Here is a 19,634-nt window from a genome sequence, read left to right on the forward strand (position 1 = left end):
TCATCTGTCCCCTCTCTCTCCCCCGCTCCCTCCCATCTTCACTCTGGAGCTGTATAGTTCACTGTCATCTGTGTCCAGCATGCTCCACTGCTGCAATTTTCACCCTTTTTCCTCAAGTTCTGTGTCCTTCCCACCCCCACCCTTCTGCAGACATACACAAAAATGCACCACATATAAGTAAAGAATACAGAATCAACAGAAAAAGGAAAAATTAAAGTATTTTGTTTCCTTATGTTAGGAGTTTATTTCAGAATGTAAATTATTCTATATAATAATCTTAATTATAGATAAGTACTATGTGTATCATGTTATATATGCATATATTATATATGTGACTATTATATATGATATAATGCACTTATAATTATAATACATGTATAATTATATGTATTCAATTAATAATTTGAATTTTATATAATTTGAATTAAATATAATATAATAAATAAAAATAAAACAAAGTAGTTTTGCTAGATTCTTAAGCAAAACCAAAAACAAGTGTGTTACTAATGTACACGGGCAATAAATGATAAGTGTTCATCTGTCTCACGTGCTTATCTATACATCATGAACTCTTTTGGTTGTTGTTTTTTGTAGTGCTGGGAATTAGAGCAAGGCCCTAGTACATGGCAGGCAAATGCTTTACCTCTGGCTTATACATCCAGTCCCTGAAATCTTACATACCATTGCATTGCATTTGTTACCACCTTTAAAAGACACATTTCATGCACCAAGGTTGGAATGTTTTAAAGCCTCTAGAATCACTGAAAATTAAAGACTTGCTAGGTGGCGGAGATGTTATAAATGCACATGAAAAACATGGCTCTCAAAAAGACCTTCTTGACATAGTATTTTCTTTAACTCATATCAGCATGAACTGTTAATTAGATCATCTTACATCTTACAGTAGTTTACACCAACTCTCCACTCTCATGACTCTAAATTCCCAACCTGTTTCCCACTGTCTTCTACTCAGCTGATCTTCTAAACTACATCTTTATTACTATGTCTTCACTGTTCAGCAAATTTGCTTCAGACCCTATTTTTATTTTTCCTTTATATGCTATTTGATACTTTCTACTCCTCCTGGAAAATTTCTCTTGATTTCCGGAACATTCGTTCTGTATTCTAGCCATCCTTCTACAGTACTTTGCACTGGCTTATCCAACACTACCTGGAAGCAGCTGACCATAAAATGCTGTCTGAAAGTTTCCTGAAAAAAGTTTGTTGAGGAAAACTCTGGGAGCTGCAAGTAAAAAGGCAAGGACAGCAGGAAGAATACAGAGGGAAAGCTGATCCACTACAAATAGGAGTCAATCGAAATAGAGCCCTAATGCCAGAATAACCTTTGAGAAATGTGCCAAAGTAAAGCTTGGGACTGGACCATTTCATCTGGGCTCTTCTAGTAATTGGCTGTGGTCCACAAAAAAATAATAATAAATAAATAAACAACAAAAAAAACAAGAAAAAAAAACATGGTTCTCTGTCTTTTCACTAAGTAAATCCAAGGAAGAAAATTACATAAACCCTGTCATGAAAAATAGAAATTGAGTGGCCGCTGGGTACATTTAAACATCAAAATTGCTAACAGCACTAATTACAACTGAATAGATGGCATCATTCCTACAGACTTCCTAAGTAGAATACAGTATATATTAATACAGTATAGTAAGCGAGTTCAAAAAAAAGGTCACTATTCCCAGGAACACAAAAAGTAATCCCTCCTCCGATAAATGCACTTTACACACAGCTGTACAATGCTCGTGGAAAAAAACAAAAACTATGGAACTTTTAATGAGAAAGCCCATTTTATTCACCTGTTCACATTTAGTATCAAGCCTGTTTATATCCCAAGCAATATGTGTATATATATGTATCTTAGTTAAGATAAAGAATGATTAAATCTCACCCATAAAATAGAATTAACAATCAGACTTCAATTATTCCTTCTCTATACTAAATCTCATCTTCAAACTTTTCTCATATAGATTTGGTCGAATAAATGACAAAAAATTGTAAGAAAAAATAATAATGAAATGAAAAAAAGGAAAAATCTCTTAGGCTGCTTCATTATTAAATCTTACATGATTTAATGTTACAAATGAACACTTCAAAAATAAAATTCAGAGCTCCAGAGTAAGCACATTTTTATTTATATCATTCAACAAATATTTATTCATAGTGTCATAAAGTGATTCTAAGATATCTATAAATCAATTTGTGTTTTATCATATTTATCTTTGGAGTATTAAAATTCCAGAATGGTATTTGGACAAGCAAGTGCTATAACATGTGAGTTTCAGAAAGACCTGAGGCCAGCACTAGCTGCTGCAGCTCAATTTCAGCTCATATGGCAATGAAATCACAGTGTGACTAGAGGACCTATTTAAGAAACAAGGCCAAACTTTAACTTCTGTCATCTTCTAAACTAATTTAACTACTATAACACTCTCTTAAATTCATAAGATAATAAAAAATAATGGAGAAAAGTTATTTATCCCTTTACCCTCTAGGGACCAATTCTGTCACTGGCTTTTATTTTCCTAGACCTATGGGTAATATTTTCTCAATAAAAAGATAACTTCGAATACCATATGGCCGAGCATCAGTGGCTCACACTAATAATCCTAGGTACTCAGGAGGCTGAGACCTAAGAGTCATGATTCAACATCAGCCAGGGCAAGAAAATCCCTGAGATTCTTACTTTCAGTTAATTACCAAAAGGTCAGAAATGGCAATGCTCAGGCCCTGAGTTCAAGCCCCAGGACTGGCAAAAAAACACATATATATATATATATATATATATATATATATGTATATATATATATATATATTTCTTAAAGAAATGAGAAGAAATTCCCCAGAAGTGAAGTTGCTGCAACAAAATAAACCATGGATGAATTAATAAAAATGGAATCATTTTAAGTCAGGCTACTGATAAATTCTGTAAAGCTTGGGGTGGGGGGAGGGGTAGGATTTTGAAACACAAGAGAATTACTTAACTAAAGAACATATTTTAAATGAGGATTTTTAGATATTTAGAACTTTTAGAATCACTGAATCTCTCACTTACTGTTACAGAGATTATGTGAAGATGGAATTGCTAAACCATTTTTGGTCTGTGTCCCTGTCCTGGGATTTGAACTCAGAGCCCATGCACTGTCCCTGAGCTTTTTTGCAAAATTTTAACATTCTACCACTGGATCTACAGTTCTACCTTCAGCTTTGTGGTAGACAAACGGATGTAAGAGTCTCATAGACTTTCCACCTTCATTGACCTCCATCCCCAGATCTCAGCCTCCTGAATAGCTAGGATAATAAGGATGAACCATCAGCATCTGGCAGCAGAAGTATTTTTTTTAAAAAAAAGACAATTGACTGTACACATTTTATTTACAGTTTTGTACACTTCTCTACTTGAGCCATTTTTAACCAAAGCAAAATAACCTAAGTAATACAGAGTGTTAAAATACAGCAGAAAGGTACAAAAACAGACATACTAATTCTGGTTAGGAATGTAATTATGATGTTATATTTCTTTAGAATCCACAATTATGTTGAGGAAATCACATAAACATAGATCACTGATCTGAATTAAATGCACAAACTTGAAGCAAAGCTTTGTAGTTACAAAAAACAAAAAAAGGTACCAAAAAAATGCACAAAATTAATGTTTATTCCACCTTTGTGTCATATTCCTGGATCCTTCACCAATGTTACATGAGGAAAAAGCAAAAGCAAAACAAATGAAAAACTGAAATCAGAATCATTAATGTTATCAAGTAGGGAAACAAATAAATTAAAATCTAGCAGCCGTCAGCAAGAGTACAGCAAAGATAATGCTGTAAAAAAAAGAAACAAAGAAAATTGCTAGAAAACTGTATGCATCATATTCTTTCAAACCAGCAAACTATGCTCCTGCATAAAATGGAACATAAACAGAATGTTTTTTCCTACTAAGGTATAGAAATGCAAGTTCTTTTTTAATAATGTGGATGGGCAAATGTTTTTTTAATGGTAATTCTACTAGGCTTTTACATAGTGTGCCAGGAACACATTTATAGATTCTGGGGTTGACGTGTCCTGTAATTCTTTGATTGGTATAATGGACACTCTAGCAAAAGTTAAAAAGAAAATGAACACAGAAGTACAAAACAAAGGCGAATGAGACTTCTCTTATATCTTAGTAACATTTAGATGGAATCAAATTTAAATGCAGTCCACTCTGCTTTGATGAGGCTTTGGTTCAGCTCCCAGTTTCTATTGCTTGACACAGTCTCCTATAAAAACACTCAGAAGGTGTCTTCTTAAACACAAACTTATGTTTAGTGGTGGAGCCGCTCTTAGTAGGTGTGTCTGCATGGGACTGATAACCAATCACTATCTTTGGAGGGAGTCCTAACTTTTCCTTGTATACCCTCCCTATGTGTGTAACAGCCTCTCTGTTTTCCCATTCAGTGGTCCATAGTGCTATCTCATCACCTTTAGCTCTAACGTTAACAACAGCTCCACATACATCATCACTGTAGTCATGGAAAGATTCTCCAGTAAGGCACAGCAGCGTCTCTAGCCAAAAGCGATTGAGGTCACTTCATCTCTGCTGTTTGTTCAATCTAATTAGCCATCGTCCTCCCCATTTGTTTTTCTCATCTTCCCACATAGGCTCAATACCATCCTTAAAAAGTGCTCCAAAGTACCACCTTTAAGAAGTTTTTGGAAAAGTGAAACAGTGGAGTGCACAGGACATTGATGAAAGTGAACTATACAAGTCCGGGATGCGGGAGTGGAAGAGAATAAAGAAACAGATGCCACTGCAAAAAATAAAAGAAAATGTACTTATTACCAGAGTTGCGTAAATATAACTCCTCTGTATATCACCTCTAACGATATTTTTAAAAAGAAATAAAAACTGAGTAGTCACATCCAGGCATTAAATTACTAGACAACTGAAGATGGTTGTACAGAACCCAAAAATCTTCAACAGTATCAAACTTAGAGATCAGTCGAAGGCTTGCTTGCCAAGTTTTGCTTTTATCATTCTTAAAAAACCATAGCGCCCATCATTTTATATAAAGAACTTGAGCATCTTCACAGGTGCTGAACCAATCTTGTTCCGTAGAGGAAGTTTAATGTAATGTTCTGGGTTAACAACCTCCAGATTCGATTCTGTTTTCTCCTCTTCTGTAGATGGCAGATTAGGAGTAGGAGTGGTTTCCGGTTCCACACTTGCCGTCTTAGATCGATCTCAGAAGTATTCTTAAAGAAGTAAGAGGATATTTCCCAGAAGTGAAGGATGGAGTTTAAGCATAAATGAAAGAAAAGGAACCACGTCAAGTCATGCACTACTGTTAAAATCCAGAAAGCTTGGGGAAAATAAATTTTTAAGGAGAAAAACGTTACTCAAAAAAAAGAACAAAACATTAAAAATGAGAAATGTCATTTTGAATGTTTTGCCTAGTACAATAAATGCTATAAGATGGAATTTCTAAACTATTAAGAAAAATAATGAAGCTTTTAGGTATGCAAGATCTAATGTAACTATTCAATATATATATTAGATATATATATATTATTACATTCACACACACACACACACACACACACACTTCTTCTCATGTCCCCTTTCTTACAAGAACAAAGAAGCTTCAAAATGCAACAAGCCCAGCAAGTCCAATACCAGCTGAGGATCAGGTTGATAGCCCCACATAAGCACAGACTCCTAGAGGAACATCCCAAAATCAAAATGGGATTTACTTCCAGACAAGCCTGGTATATTTTTTTTATTTATTTATTTTTATTGTAATTAGTAAAAGGGTTACATGATATTTGCCAGATAGAAGGTGCATTAATTCACATACATTGATACCCTTTCACATGTCTTGGTACCCATTACCCTCACAAGCCTGGTATATTAAGGAGATGCTTATATTTTTATAAAGAGTTTGGAAATTTGTCAGTAATGTGTATGTTATCAAACTAATAAGGAGAAAATGTTTACATTCATTAATCTCAATTATTTCTTAAGCATTACTTGAGAACGAAAATATAACTGGCAAAATCAGCCTAAATATATTTCACATATTAAAAATTATAGTTCACTTGGAAGTGGTGCTGTGGCTCAAGAGGTAGGGTGGTAGCCTTGAGCTCAGGGACAGTGCCCCAGTCCAGAGTTCAAGTCCCACAACAGATTAAAAAAAAAAACAACATTATAAATTCACTGTATCATGGAGATCAAAGCCTGTATTCATAGCATAGGGGTGGTTGTAGCAAGCAATCATTATGTTCCACAAGAAGAAATTGACAGATGCTGTATGATAGTGAGCAAAATTAAAATCTAGCAGCATTATGAGAATGGTGGCACATCTCTACAATCCCAGCACTTAGGAGGCTGAGGCAGAGGATCACAAATTCCAGAACAGCAGGGTGAGACCTTGTCAGAGTGAGAGAAGGGAAAAGTAAGGTTGGAAGGTTAGAGAGGGAAGGGAAGGTCCAGGGGGAGTGGAATTCCTCATTTCTTTCTGGATTATGGCTTCAGATGTTAATTCATTCTTTCCATCAGCCTGCGGCAAAGGATTTTGATCTTTCTAAATCACTCACTCTACCGTATTTCTCCTCTACTCAAAATCCTTCAGCAGCATCCCCATGCTGTCAAAATCAAGCCTACATTCTTGTCCATGGCCACACAGAGACCACTGCCACCCTCCCCTCTAGGCTCTGCATCCCACTGGGCTAGACCCAGCATCAAACTCTATACTTGAGTCCTACTGAACAATTTACATGCAAAAATATTCTAGTTCTATGTACTGAGATACAGATGACTACATATCCCCAAATATCTGGCACTTTGAAGAGTATTGGTGAAAAGAAAGTTTGATGTTTTCATAAATGACACAGAAATGAATCATACATGAGAGAGAGAGAGAAAGAGAGAGAGAGAGAGAGAGAGAGAGAGAGAGAGAGAGAGAGAGAGAGAGAGAGAGAGTAAACAAACAGATGATGCTCCATTTCTTCTAAGAGCCAAGTGGAAAACTGAAAAACACTATACTTGTTCAGGTATTTAACAAGATAGTGACAGGAACTAAGAGTAAGCTAAAAATTATAGTGACTGACAGATGAATTAAGGAAGAAAGGAAAAGAAAGAAGAGAAAAAGAGGGAGAAAGAAACAGAAAAGTTGAAAAGAAAGAAGGAAAAAGGAAAGAAGGAAGGAAAGAGGGAGGGAGGAGGGAGGAAGGAAGGAAGGGAGGGAGGGAGGGAGGGAGGGAGGGAGGGAAGGAGGGAGGGAGGGAGGGAAGAAGTGATCTAGAAAGATAATTTCTCCTTAATTTTACAATGCAACAACTAAGTTAAGAAAACTCATAAACATGACAGGTAGTCTGAGGACAGGAAATCATTCATTTTCAAGAAAAATGATAAAGCCTAACCTTAAAGAATATATGCTGCAGGTGTTAACACTTCTATTTGTTTTCTGGGAAAGAACTGCGTCATTAACTTTTAAAAGCAGTCTAACCAGTTCTCAAACGAGCACACCATCCAACAAAAGTTTAATTAGCTTCGTAGCTTTGTTTAAACTGACAGATGTGGTTCAAAAAGCCCCCAAGGTCAGCGTTATACTTTGCATCTTAAATAATCAAAGTGCCCAAAGGTATTCTGTGATTCTACAGTTGTTATTTTTCATTCTGATTTGCAAAAAGGATCCGGTTAATAGCTGGATGCTAAGACTATGGCTTATTCAAATACAAAAATAGGGTTTTTTTTTTTACAGGCTCTCTGAACCCATAAAAACAGAAAAAGAAGAAAAGCAGTTATTCCTCACCCAGTCACAGAGCACACACCTAACAACCTCACTTCTGGCCTCCCTGAAAGCAGGAGTGGAAAGCAGTCGCTGAGGAAGCTGACAGCTGGCGGAAGGCTCTCAACAGAGACCGGAGTGGAGGAAGCTCAAACTTTCCCATCGCAAAGCCTTCCAGGCCCTCCCTCGGAGGCTATTTACTCTCTTTACAAATAATATTACCAGTCTTATTTATCTAGTTTCTAAGCCTGCGGCAGAATAGAAATAAGATATTAGGAAGAGAGCTGTGGGAGAGGAGCTGCTTCACACATGCTGAAAATCAGACTGCAAAGGAGAGACAGCTGCAAACTAATGGGAAGGAGGAAACAAAAATTCAGAAAAGGAAATAAAACCCCAAAGCACATCTGAATGCGGAGCATGGGGGACACGCCTCGCTCACCCAGGAAGATGTTGGAATTTTATTATATTGTAGACTAGCATCAAGAATTAGCATGGGTGAGGTGGCGGGCTGTGAAGGAATGATGGATGGTGGTGACATGGATCAACTTGCCTTCTGCTCATAGTGTAACGTGCTAAATTGAAAGCCCTTAGGTGACAGACAGACAGACAGACAGACAGACAGACAGAGCTAACATCCAACATGATGGCCTTTCTTTGTCTTCAAGGAATGAATCAGTCACTCTGTCACACACAACAGCCTACGTAACATGCCATGGGACACATGATGGATTTTGAAAATGTTTCTGCTCAAGACATAAGGACAAAAGAAGACCTATTCCTGCTAATTCAGAGTTTGGTTCTAAACTTCCGCCTTCCATTCCCACTTACAAACATACTTCACATGTTCAGCATCAATCCCAAAACCTTGATCTGCCTTACATCAAATCAGATGTAATACCTTAGCTAAACACATATACGCCACACACACACACACACACACACACACACCCCAACTGGTTGCTCCCACCTGTAATTCTAGCTACTCAGGAGGCCAAGGTCTGGGGACTGAGATTTGAATCAAGCCAGGACTGAAAAGATTCCTACCAAAATGCCAGGAGTGGAGCTCTGGCTCTGAGTTCAAAGCCCCAATACTGGCACAAAACAATAGAAAAGACAGAGTCACCCTGACCTCTCTCCTTTTTCTCTCTTCTCTCTCCTTTCAACAGATACACACACACACACTTATAAACAATCGTCAAAATATAGGCCACGTCAGGCTATTTTTTTTTCCAGTCCTGGGACTTGAACTCAGGGTCTGAGCACTGTCCCTGGGCTTTCTTCAAGACTAGTGCTCTATCACTTGAGCCACAGCACCACTTTTGGCTTTTTTCTATGTATGTGATACTAAGGAGTCGAACCTGGGTTTTCATGCATGCTAGGCAAGCACTCTACCCTTAGGCCAAACTCCTGGCCCCAAGACTATTTCTTAAATCCTTCTCTGCTACCACTCCCATCCAAAGCTGGCTCATACCACCATCCTCTATCAGCTGGATTATATCAATATCTGGTACCAAGGAATTGAACCCAGGTCTTCGTGCATGCTAGACAAGCACTCTACCAGTAGGTCAAACTCCCAACCCATGAGAAGTTCCTTTTAAAACAAGGTCGTGTCATTCCCCTAGTCAAAACTCTTCAAGGTCGGTGTCAGTGAGAGTACAATGCAAAGATTTTAATGTTGGCAAATCCCTCACATTAGAGAGTCTGAATGGGGACAGTGCTACTTCCTAGGAAGGATTTTGAAGCTTCAGGGTTAGGAGAGGGGAAGCTTTGGTTACTGCAATGAGAAGGTGCTGTTGGAATGCAGTAGTTGAGGAAGGCCCAGGGATAGTACTGTATATACATTTATTTGTTTATTTGAATCAGGAAAGGGAAGGGGAAAGACAAGATGATGTGACAGGGACAAAGGGTGAACCAGTGTAACAGTGATATTCACAAGACAATATGTCAAAACAAACTTTACAACTTTGGAGGGGTGAGGGAAAGTGGGAGAAAAACATGGGAAGGGGCTCAATAAGTAATGTTCAAGAAGTAATGCACTCACTACCTTATGAATATAACTGTAACCCCTCTATACATCACCCTGACAATAAAATAATTTCTTTAAAAAAGATCATGTTGAGTGAGACAAGTCAAGACCAAAGGAACAAAAGGCGCATGGTATCCTTAATATGTGGCTGTTAGATCCAAACAGTACAAGAGCGAGGACTCAATAACTGCATTCCCAATGCTATGGACATAGTATTGGAAATATAAACACAACTACATAGACATAAAAACCTATGACTCTATAGACATAATGTTTTATTACATAGATCAATATGTATCTATGATATACAAAGCCTTAGCCTAATTTTGATTATGTTCCAAAAACTAAGTGCAGTGATTGTATATAGAGATTCCCTTCTTGAATACTCATTTGTTAAACATGTCATTTGAAATATGATGTAAAAATCAATGTTAATAAATTCTTTTTAAAAAGATATAGCAATGAGCATTTCATGAAAGAAAAAAAAAGAATAGACAGGACAATCCAGTAGAAAAATACCCGTATCCTGGATAAGGCCAGAATCTAATTCCACTTTATGTGTTTGAATGCAAAATCTTCTCCCAATTTAATCCATATCATATTACCCAGAAATGTAACTATTGTATCAATGATAGCAACTCTGCTACACTGCAACTGAGGTCCAAAATCACACACCTGTTTCGCTATGCACTGGTAGCATGTATAGCCAAACATGTACAGAGGATATATGAAATACATTTTATAAAATACATCTGCAAAGTATAGAATCAAAGATAAGTTAAAAGCCATGAAATATGTGGATGGGTACTTCTTTAACAGAAGAAAGCCTTTCTGATGTGATTAATTCGATTATGAGTTTCCTATTGTCACTCACTCTGCTCCAAAGCTGTGCAGAAAGAGCTGATCTCCACATTGACATTTTTGTCCAGTCTATCTTATAGTCTTACTATCTACTAAAATTGAGGGCTTTCAGGTCCTTTCTCAATTCTAGAGACTGTGTTCTGGCCTGCTGTGACTTCAATTTAGGAGGCTCGTTTTGTTTGTTTGCTTTTTGATGCGTGTCACTTTGTACAATGGGAATTGACATTATATTTTAAGAATCTTTAATTGGTCATAGTATCCCTACTTCACTTAGTTGTCTCCCACTTTCTATTACTAGATTCACCTAATTTAGTCTGCTGTCATGTATCCTAATATGTATTCTACTTCATTTCCTGGTCCCTCTTGTACATTGTGGCTTCATATAATCCTGCTCAAAATATATCGATTATCAGTGAATACAAGCAGCTGAAAATTTCATTAGGTAGTTTAATTGACTCTCATATTTTTTCTGTAGATTACAAACATGACATTAGGTAAAGAAATGGCAAACTTTATTTCAGGACATTAAAAGGGGGAATATGTGCTCAAGCCAGGCAAGATGGCTCAGGCCTTAATCCTAGCTGCTCAGGAGGCTGAGATCTGAGGATCAAGGTTCAAAGCCAGCTTGGGCACTAAAGAATGAGAAACTCTTATCTCCAAATAACCACTAAAAAATTGGAAGTGGCACTATGGCACTTCCCCCGTGTACCAACTAACATATGCTAATGAAAATGAGAGAAAAATGGAATGGATGAGAAAATGCCTTGGGTTAACCAGGTAGGTCCTGGATTCCTCATAATATCATGACCACACTATGGACATGCTATTAAATACTGGAAATATTGAACTTACACTAGATGTTTCATTTGAAAAGCTTCCACAAATGGAAACTTTAGGAAAGCCATTGCTCTTTCAAATTAGCAAAGCCTCCAAGGCACAATAGTACCAAAAGCTGATATACAGAAACAGACTCTAGCCACTACTGGCAGTAATGTAGCTCATTCTGTTTTATGGGGATGCAGTGTGACGATTTTCACAAGGATTCTTTTTTTTAAATGCAGTATTTTTATTTTCTAAGACATGTTTACAACAATGAACTACATCAGAACATTTTCAATAGGCAATGTATTTTTTAATAAAATGGAAATATTAGAATAGTCACAATTAAAGAAAAATGTATTAATAAAAAATGTAGTATATTTAGCATGGATTATCTTATTTGAGACAATTTTATTCTCACAGTATTATATATAATTACCACTATCTATATTTCACAGACAAGAAAACTGAGGCACCAATAATTTAAAAACTAAATTGCAGCTAAAAGATCTCCAAATAAGTCATCTATGTCTAAATCTAGGCTTTCTTCATTGTTTTCCATTGTCAGCTAATTCTCTTGTTATGAGGCCAAACATATCTCCTTAAAGTCAAAAAGTGTGTTTTACACAAATATTTGGGTCTTGATGGCTAATATGGTACTAAACTTTACAAGTGCACAATAAACCTTTGTGGACAAGAAAGTCATTCTTTGAGCCCCAAGATTCTCTACAAAACATTTTATATCACCTACAGAAACTGTCACAAACTTCCCACTCTTTCATGTCATAAGATGTGAATTTATGGCAAATGGCTTCCCTGAACATTGGCTTCCTTTTTCATTCTCTTTTTGTACCTAGAGGTGATAATTTAGCTAAAAGTAGATAGCTGTGTAGAAGCCAAAGTTACGGGCAACCTCAGCCATGTGGTTCTCCTGCTTAACACCTTTCTGCTGGTTAGATAGCTAGTGTAGACAGATCACCCTGAAGTAATCTTGAGAATAAAGACCACAGCCCATGAGACAATCAGTTGACAGAAGTCTACACTTTTGATGCTGCTGAACACATCTATCCATTAATTTCTAACATGGCTACCAGGAAGAAGCCACTCTGAGTTCTCTGATTATAGGTGTCTATAAACTAATCACAGCTAGTTCCATTAGGACTGTAACCTATTCCTTTTCTTCTTGTAGCTTGCATTTGTTTAAATGAATTTGACTTTGTTCTTGTGACAGTCTATATGAATTATGCATTCCATTTAGCATTTTCACAGGTTCCATTGTAAATGGATATTTAATAAGCCTCTTCTCTTAACCCCAAAGAGCAACAGAATAGTCTTGCATAAAAACCATCATTGGGGTAATAATCACTTTCCAGAGTAATAATTGATTGTCAAAGACTATACAATGAGGCAGGTCTCCACAGCATAACGAAAGTAGAAAAATGAAAAGTGCCTCAGCGGTCTCAGTCTTTCATTTCTTCATAACCCTGTTTCTAATGATTAAGAGATGAAGAGCTTGAAAGTCGAGATGTTCTTGAGAGGAAATCTGGCTGAAATGATGAGGTCTGGCTCTATTATAATCTGCTTCTTGTGTGCCTAATAAATTTATAGTAAGCCAAGAAAAGGACAGGAATTTTATAGATTGCATTATCTGTGAGACTGAAGAAAAGGTAGTCTACTTCTTACAAAGACAGGAAATGGATGGATCTTGCTTGTCAGTATTGGCTGAGTCTGAGGACCACTATGATAATTTGTGGTTCACCAGATGACCAAAGCAATCCCGCAGTCTAATGCTATCCTAGGCATTAAGTCTTCCTATTGGCTATTGGAATTTCTGGTGAGGCCAATTTATGCATCTTATTCTTGCTCTGAGTATATTCAACAAAGCCATAACTTACTACAGATAATAAGATTTCAAGCATATTAAGGTAGCTTTTCTTACCCTAAAAGATAACTCACATCTATTGGAGTACTGCAGGTAGGTAGGTATTCGCTTTGAGAGTAATTCAAAGATTTCTCTAAATAAATAATAAAGCTGCTGAGATGAAGAGAAAGTGTGTCAGTCTGTTACACAGCTTTCATTTGACAGTAGAGATAGAAAATAGATTTCCTTTTGTCATGTATATTAACATCCGCATAAACTGGTGGATTGGTAGGATTTTAACTGTACATAATGTTTAGACACCACGGTAATTTGTTCACCTGTATGCTTCCAATTTGATGACAGAACCGACCTCTTCTAAGTCCCATGCCACATCACCATCTCTACCAACACTGCTGACTTTCTCCTGGGCTAGGTGTGCTGGGTTCAGAAGCTACCAGCAAAAGGCAATCTAACTCAGAAGAGTGCAATGGTCCTCTCACTGGATGGAGAGACCTGAAACTGGAAATCTATGTGAAATTATTTGTGATCTCCATCTTAAAAATAGTGGTAAAAGAGGGGGGATAGAAAGCCCATTGGCATGGCATGATGCAACTGAAATAACATAAGTGGAGAACAACTCTAAACTATTAGAAGAACTAAGTATAATCTCAACTCTGTTAGTTAGCTATAAAGTCTTGCAAAAGTCACTTTCCTGCATTGGGTCTCAGTTTCATTAGAACTCAATACACTATTGTAGGGGAAAGTAAGGATAAGGAGACAACAATATGAGGAACTTAATCACCAGGGCCCTGAATGTTCTTTTCTATATGAGAACACAGGGTAAAATATACCAGAGAACATGTATTAAGTGAAAACGTATTATTTTAGTTTCAATGCAATTAACTAAGAAGTTTTCTTTCTTTTCCTGCCATGATCATAAAATGTCACTTAGAAAATGAATATGACTAATTTTGTTAGGCCATCACTCCCCTTTGTGGTGAGATCAAGATTCAACACACTTTGCAATAAACTAAAGAAAATCAAGTCTTTATAAAAGAATATTACACATCCAACAAAACTAGAAAATATACTGTTCCATCTATTAGACTGTTTTCATTTGGGATAAGAGATGCTTAAACATGATTGTGGTTGGCTAGTTCTCAAGATTTTGATTTTACTGTCAAAACTGTTTATCTACCCATCCTTAAAACCCACATGTTTGCCTATTCTGCTTTAAAACAAATACGGTAAAGAATATAGCTGCCTAGCTTCGGGCTGTTTACAGCTACAGATTGGCTGACTTCAAACGCAACCGAATACTGTACTTTTTAGTAATAAAAAATAAACCACTTCAACATGAAGCTGAACCGGGAGTGTGAACTGACTCAAAGTATAGTCAAGGTAGCCCTGTTTATGCTAAATCCGATGTCAATTTGATACATTCAACAGCTGTTTTAAGGTGGTAGCCTTAGTTTTAATTCAGACAAATAAAGAGCCTGGCTCAAGGATATCCCAAAGACTTCCTTTGAAGTACTTTAACACTCCATAAGGTCAAGGCAGTGCAGGATTTTAACTCTTCAGCTTACAACCCAGCAGTGTCTGCCTCATCTCCCAGTCAAGGAAATTCTATGATCTTGGATCAAATCTTAACATTTAAAAGCATTAAAAAGGCCCCTATTACAAACCAACAATGAAATAAAATTGTGTGCTAAATAGACAATCCACTGGGAAAGAGAAGTTTTTATCCTAATAGCCACCATCAAGCAATTATTTTAAACAATATTTTAAATTGTTTAATTATAACTTATATGCAATTATAATGACCCATACTCCAGGCACTGGTGGCTCATGCCTACAATCCTAGCTACTCAGGAAACTGAGATCTGGGGTTAACTGTTCAAAGCCGGACTGGGCAGGAAAGTCTGTGAGACTCTTATCTCCAAATTAATTGCCAGAAAACTGAAAGCTAAGCTGTGGCTCAAAGTAGGAGTGTGCTAGCATTGAGCAAAAATATCTCAGGGACAGTGCCCAGGTCCTGAGTTCAAGCCCCATGACTGACCAAAAAAAAAAAAAAGACACAAGAATTTTCTCAGGGGTGGGAGTTTGGCCTAGTAGTAGAATGCTTGCCTAGCATGCACCAAGACACAGGTTCAATGCCTCGGTACCACATACATAGAAAAAGCCAGAAGTGGTGCTATGGCTCAAAAAGTAGAGCTCTAGCCTTGAGAAAGCCCAAAGACCCTGGTCAGACCCTGAGTTCAAGCCCCAAGACTGGCAAAAAAAAAAAGACACTACCATAAAAGACAGACTCTCAGGAGGAATCAGCAGGAGTGGAGAAAGGGAAAAGATTTTTGATGATATAAATATTAAATATAGATACACATCAAGTACTATGTGACAGAAAGAGGAAATAGAAGTTAAGGAAGTATAATAGGATGAATGGTATTCATAATCAAAATATATTGTATGCATTTATGGAAATATCAGGAGACACTTTAGTTAAACACTCTTTTCACTACAAAGGAATTAAAAGGAGAAAGTGGAGGGATGGCTTATTGTGTAGAACACCATCCTTGAGCAAAAATGCCAGGTGCAAACAGAGTTCAATCCCCAGTACCAGCAAAAAATTTTAAAAAACAAAAAAATTAAAAAGGATCCTATCTCCTCTTGTGTCCCTTCTGCTTCCCCTCTCTATGTCCTCTTGAATAGTTTTCTTTATATATTTAGAACTACACTGTCATGCATTTAGCATCAACCATCAAAATTAACCTACAAAACTCAAGAAAAAGGAAGAATTTTATTGATCTATAATTTTATTGTAGTCACCCTTCCTTCCAGAGCTCCAACAATCCTTTTTTTTTTTTACCAGTTATTTCCTTTTCACTTAGAACATTTGTTTAGCCTCCTTTTTAAGGGTAAGACAGCAAACACCAAATTCTCTTAAATTTCCCTCATCTCATAATGTCTTCCTTTCCCATTCATTTGCTTGCATTATAATAAGAGAATTCGGAATAGATAATTCTTCCAGAACTTGAAAAATGTGCCAATTACTTCTGACTTACATGGTTTCTGGTGAGAAACTCATTTTTCCCCTATAAGCAATATACTGTTTCTCTCTCATTGCTGTATTTCTTCTTTGATATTTTTGTTTTGAGGAATATTACTGACAGATTTTTGGCATGGAACTCTTCGGTTTGGGATTCTCTCCACTTCTTAAATATTCTCTCAACAAATTAGGGAAATTTCTTTCAGTTTTGTTTGTTTATTTTGGGGGGTTGTTTTGTTTTGCTTTGTTTTTTGGCACTGGCCTCTTTTTCCTCTCCTTGCAGGACTATGATAAAAAGGAGGTTGCATCTTTTGTTATAGTTCCACAGGTTGCTGCGATTCCATCACTTTTTTTTTCCAGCATAGCATTTCTCCAGCTCTTTCTTCGTTCACTGATTCTGTCCTCTCACCCTCTCTATTCAGCTACTGAATTCATTTATTGAGTTGTTACTTCAATCACTGAACATTTCAGTTTCAGTATTTTCCTTTTGGTTAAGACTTTGTGATTCTTTACTGTGACTTTTGACTTTATTTGTTCCAAGTAAATTATAATGCAATGTTCATAACTACCAAAGCATTTTGAAGGCTGCTTTACAATCTGTGCCAGAGTACTCTAATATCCATCATCTTAATGTTGGCATCTATTGTTTATCTTTCAAACTGAGGTATTGTTGATTCTTGGCATAAGTGATTTTCTAGTGAAACTAGGCATTGTAAATGTCTCACTCCTATTTAAACTCTGTTTAAGCTGGTTTTCTCTGTCTGACACTACTATACATAGGGGACTTGCTTAAGAGGGTAGACCCTGCCTCATTATTTCTTGGTAGGGGTAAAAATTCAGGTTCTCTGTTCAGCCTCCATGGATGCCCAGATGTAGTCTTTTTGGTACTGCTTCTGCTGACTCCATCTTGGTGGGAAGGGATTCAGTATCTCACTGCTGCTCCTCTTATGGTCTCCAGTGTCCTTATAGGGAATATTGAAAGGATGATCTCTTTACTGCTGGGCAGGTTTGGAAGTCTGAGCTCTCCACTGTCACCACCCCTTCTTAAAATGGTAACTAAAATGCCAACAACAAAAGAAAGATACAAAAGAGAAATAGAAAAATAAATACTGTGGGGTGGGGGGAGACAGAATTTGCTGTTCCAAATATCATTTAATTGATATTTCACCTTCACATATTCCTAATCCCATTTCCACCCTTCAACTGTGAAATATAACGTTCTTCAACTCTATAGGCTGGTTTCCTAGGCTGGTTTCTATTCCCAGTCTCTTCATGACCATGTCATTAGATATGAGCACGGAAACTTTCCTTCTCTTTGCTAAGACCCTTCAGTGGGGGCACTCCTAATTCTTCTTTTGGTTAGCTTTGGCAGGGGCGGGGGTTGGAACTTAACTAGAAATACCTGATTTGCCTCATGGCCTCAGCAGTCACGCTGATCTTATTCTGAAGTAAGAGAAAATATGGACCTTAATTCACAGTAATTGCAATACTCTGTTAACAAACCTTAGGTCAAACACAACACTGGAGACTCTGGCTTATATGCATTGTATCCCTTCACAATCACATCCCCTAAAGTCACTGCCCAACGTGTCCTGGGGCAGAAACTGTTTTAAAGGCACAGGGTGTGCAACCATAGTCTGTATACCAACGAGACTTCAGGATCTACAGGGGAAAACAGCATCATCTAAAATCTTCTTCCCTTTGTCATTTTCAAAAAAAAAATATTTAAAAAAAAGGATATCCTCAGTATAGGGCCCAAGTCCTGTCATTACTATTTTTACTTTGAAAGTGCCCACTAGAGCAAACTTTATATCACAAGCAAGAAACAGAATGCCTTTCTTACTTGTTTATGCTTGTTTGTTTGCCAATCCTGGGGCTTGAACTCAGGGCCTAGGCACTGTCATTGAGCTTTCTCAAAACTAGAGCTGTACCACTTGGGTCACAGCACCAGTTCCAACTTTTTCTGTGTATGGGGTACCAAGGAATGGAACCCAGGGCTTCATGCATGCTAGACAAGCACTCTACCACTATTCCACACTCCCAGCCCCATTTATTTATTTTTGATATCAGTACTGGGGCTTGAACTTCTGGTCTGGGTTCTATCCCGTAGTGTGTGTGTGTGTGTGTGTGTGTGTGTGTGTGTGTGTGTGGTTTTGTGTTGTTGCTGTTTTATTTGTTGTTTTTACTCAAAGCTAGTGTTCTGTCACTTGAGCCACAGCTCCACTCTGGGTTTTTTGGGGGGAAGGGGTAAATTGGAGATACCAGTCTCATAAATTTGCCTCAGAGCTCAGCCTTCTCAGTAGCTACGATAACAGGTGTGGGTAAGAGCCCTGAGCCACAGGCACGAGGCACAGCAGAATAAATTTATATATGATCCTTTCTCACCTTGCTTCCTATGAAAAACATGATAGCAAACAAATGAGCATGAGTCCAACCTAGGCTCTAAGTGAGACTGCCCGATCTGCCATGCATTCACTGTGCGACATGTAGTCTGTTCTTTATCCTCACTATGCAGTAAATAGGACTTTTGATATCATACCTACTTGATGTAGTTATTGTGTGTCTCTCTGTGCTTGGCACACAAAAGGCACTTGTATGTGTTTGTAAATGACACTGGTAAGTGCCTAGGAAATATTTTTGCTTTTTTCTTTAAAAAAAAAAAAGGACTTGTGGTATTAGGATTTGTAGTCATAGGCTGAAGCTCATTTGGCTTTCTGGATGAGCTTGCTTTTTGCTAGTTCATTGGAGATGGAGTCTCCCCAGCATTTCTGCTCTGGGTGGTTTCACATCATGAACCTCCCAGGCTCAGCTAGTTAATAGGAATTGTTGGAATCACAGGCATGAGCAACTGGAGTGAAGCCACATGTTTTTATGAGAACAGTTTTCACTAGAAATACTGTATTATATAAATTAATCTTAAGGGGAGAAAATATAGAAGACGCGATGTTAACCAAGATACATCGCACTAACAAACTAAAGTGGTGAAAGTCCTTTGTACAATGGCTTATAGACAGTAAAAAAAATAATAATAAAATTTAAATTTGTAAAAAGGAAAGGAAATTAAAAACCAGCTTCACTGAATACAATTTAACGAAAAGACTCTTTAGAAAGGAAGGGAGGGTACAAAACATAGTCTTAAGATATAAGTTCATTATGACTGTAATTCACCACTCCGAAAGCTAAACTAACCCAGCACGACTGCTTTCGTTCAAAATAGTGCTTATTCTGTTATTT

The 19,634-nt window shown here is 37.2% G+C and overlaps 1 protein-coding gene and 1 pseudogene across 1 annotated transcript in view; both read right to left on the bottom strand.

Moving 5' to 3' along the window:
• Positions 1–19,634, bottom strand: part of Ttc6 (tetratricopeptide repeat domain 6) — a 166,170-nt gene that overhangs the window by 138,773 nt on the left and 7,763 nt on the right. The window lies entirely within an intron of this gene.
• LOC150055177 (eukaryotic translation initiation factor 4E-like) lies at positions 4,244–8,325 on the bottom strand (annotated as a pseudogene).

Source organism: Megascapheus bottae, chromosome 14, assembly GCF_031878675.1.
Source record: "Megascapheus bottae isolate mThoBot1 chromosome 14, mThoBot2.hap1, whole genome shotgun sequence".
Lineage (NCBI taxonomy): Eukaryota > Metazoa > Chordata > Mammalia > Rodentia > Geomyidae > Megascapheus > Megascapheus bottae.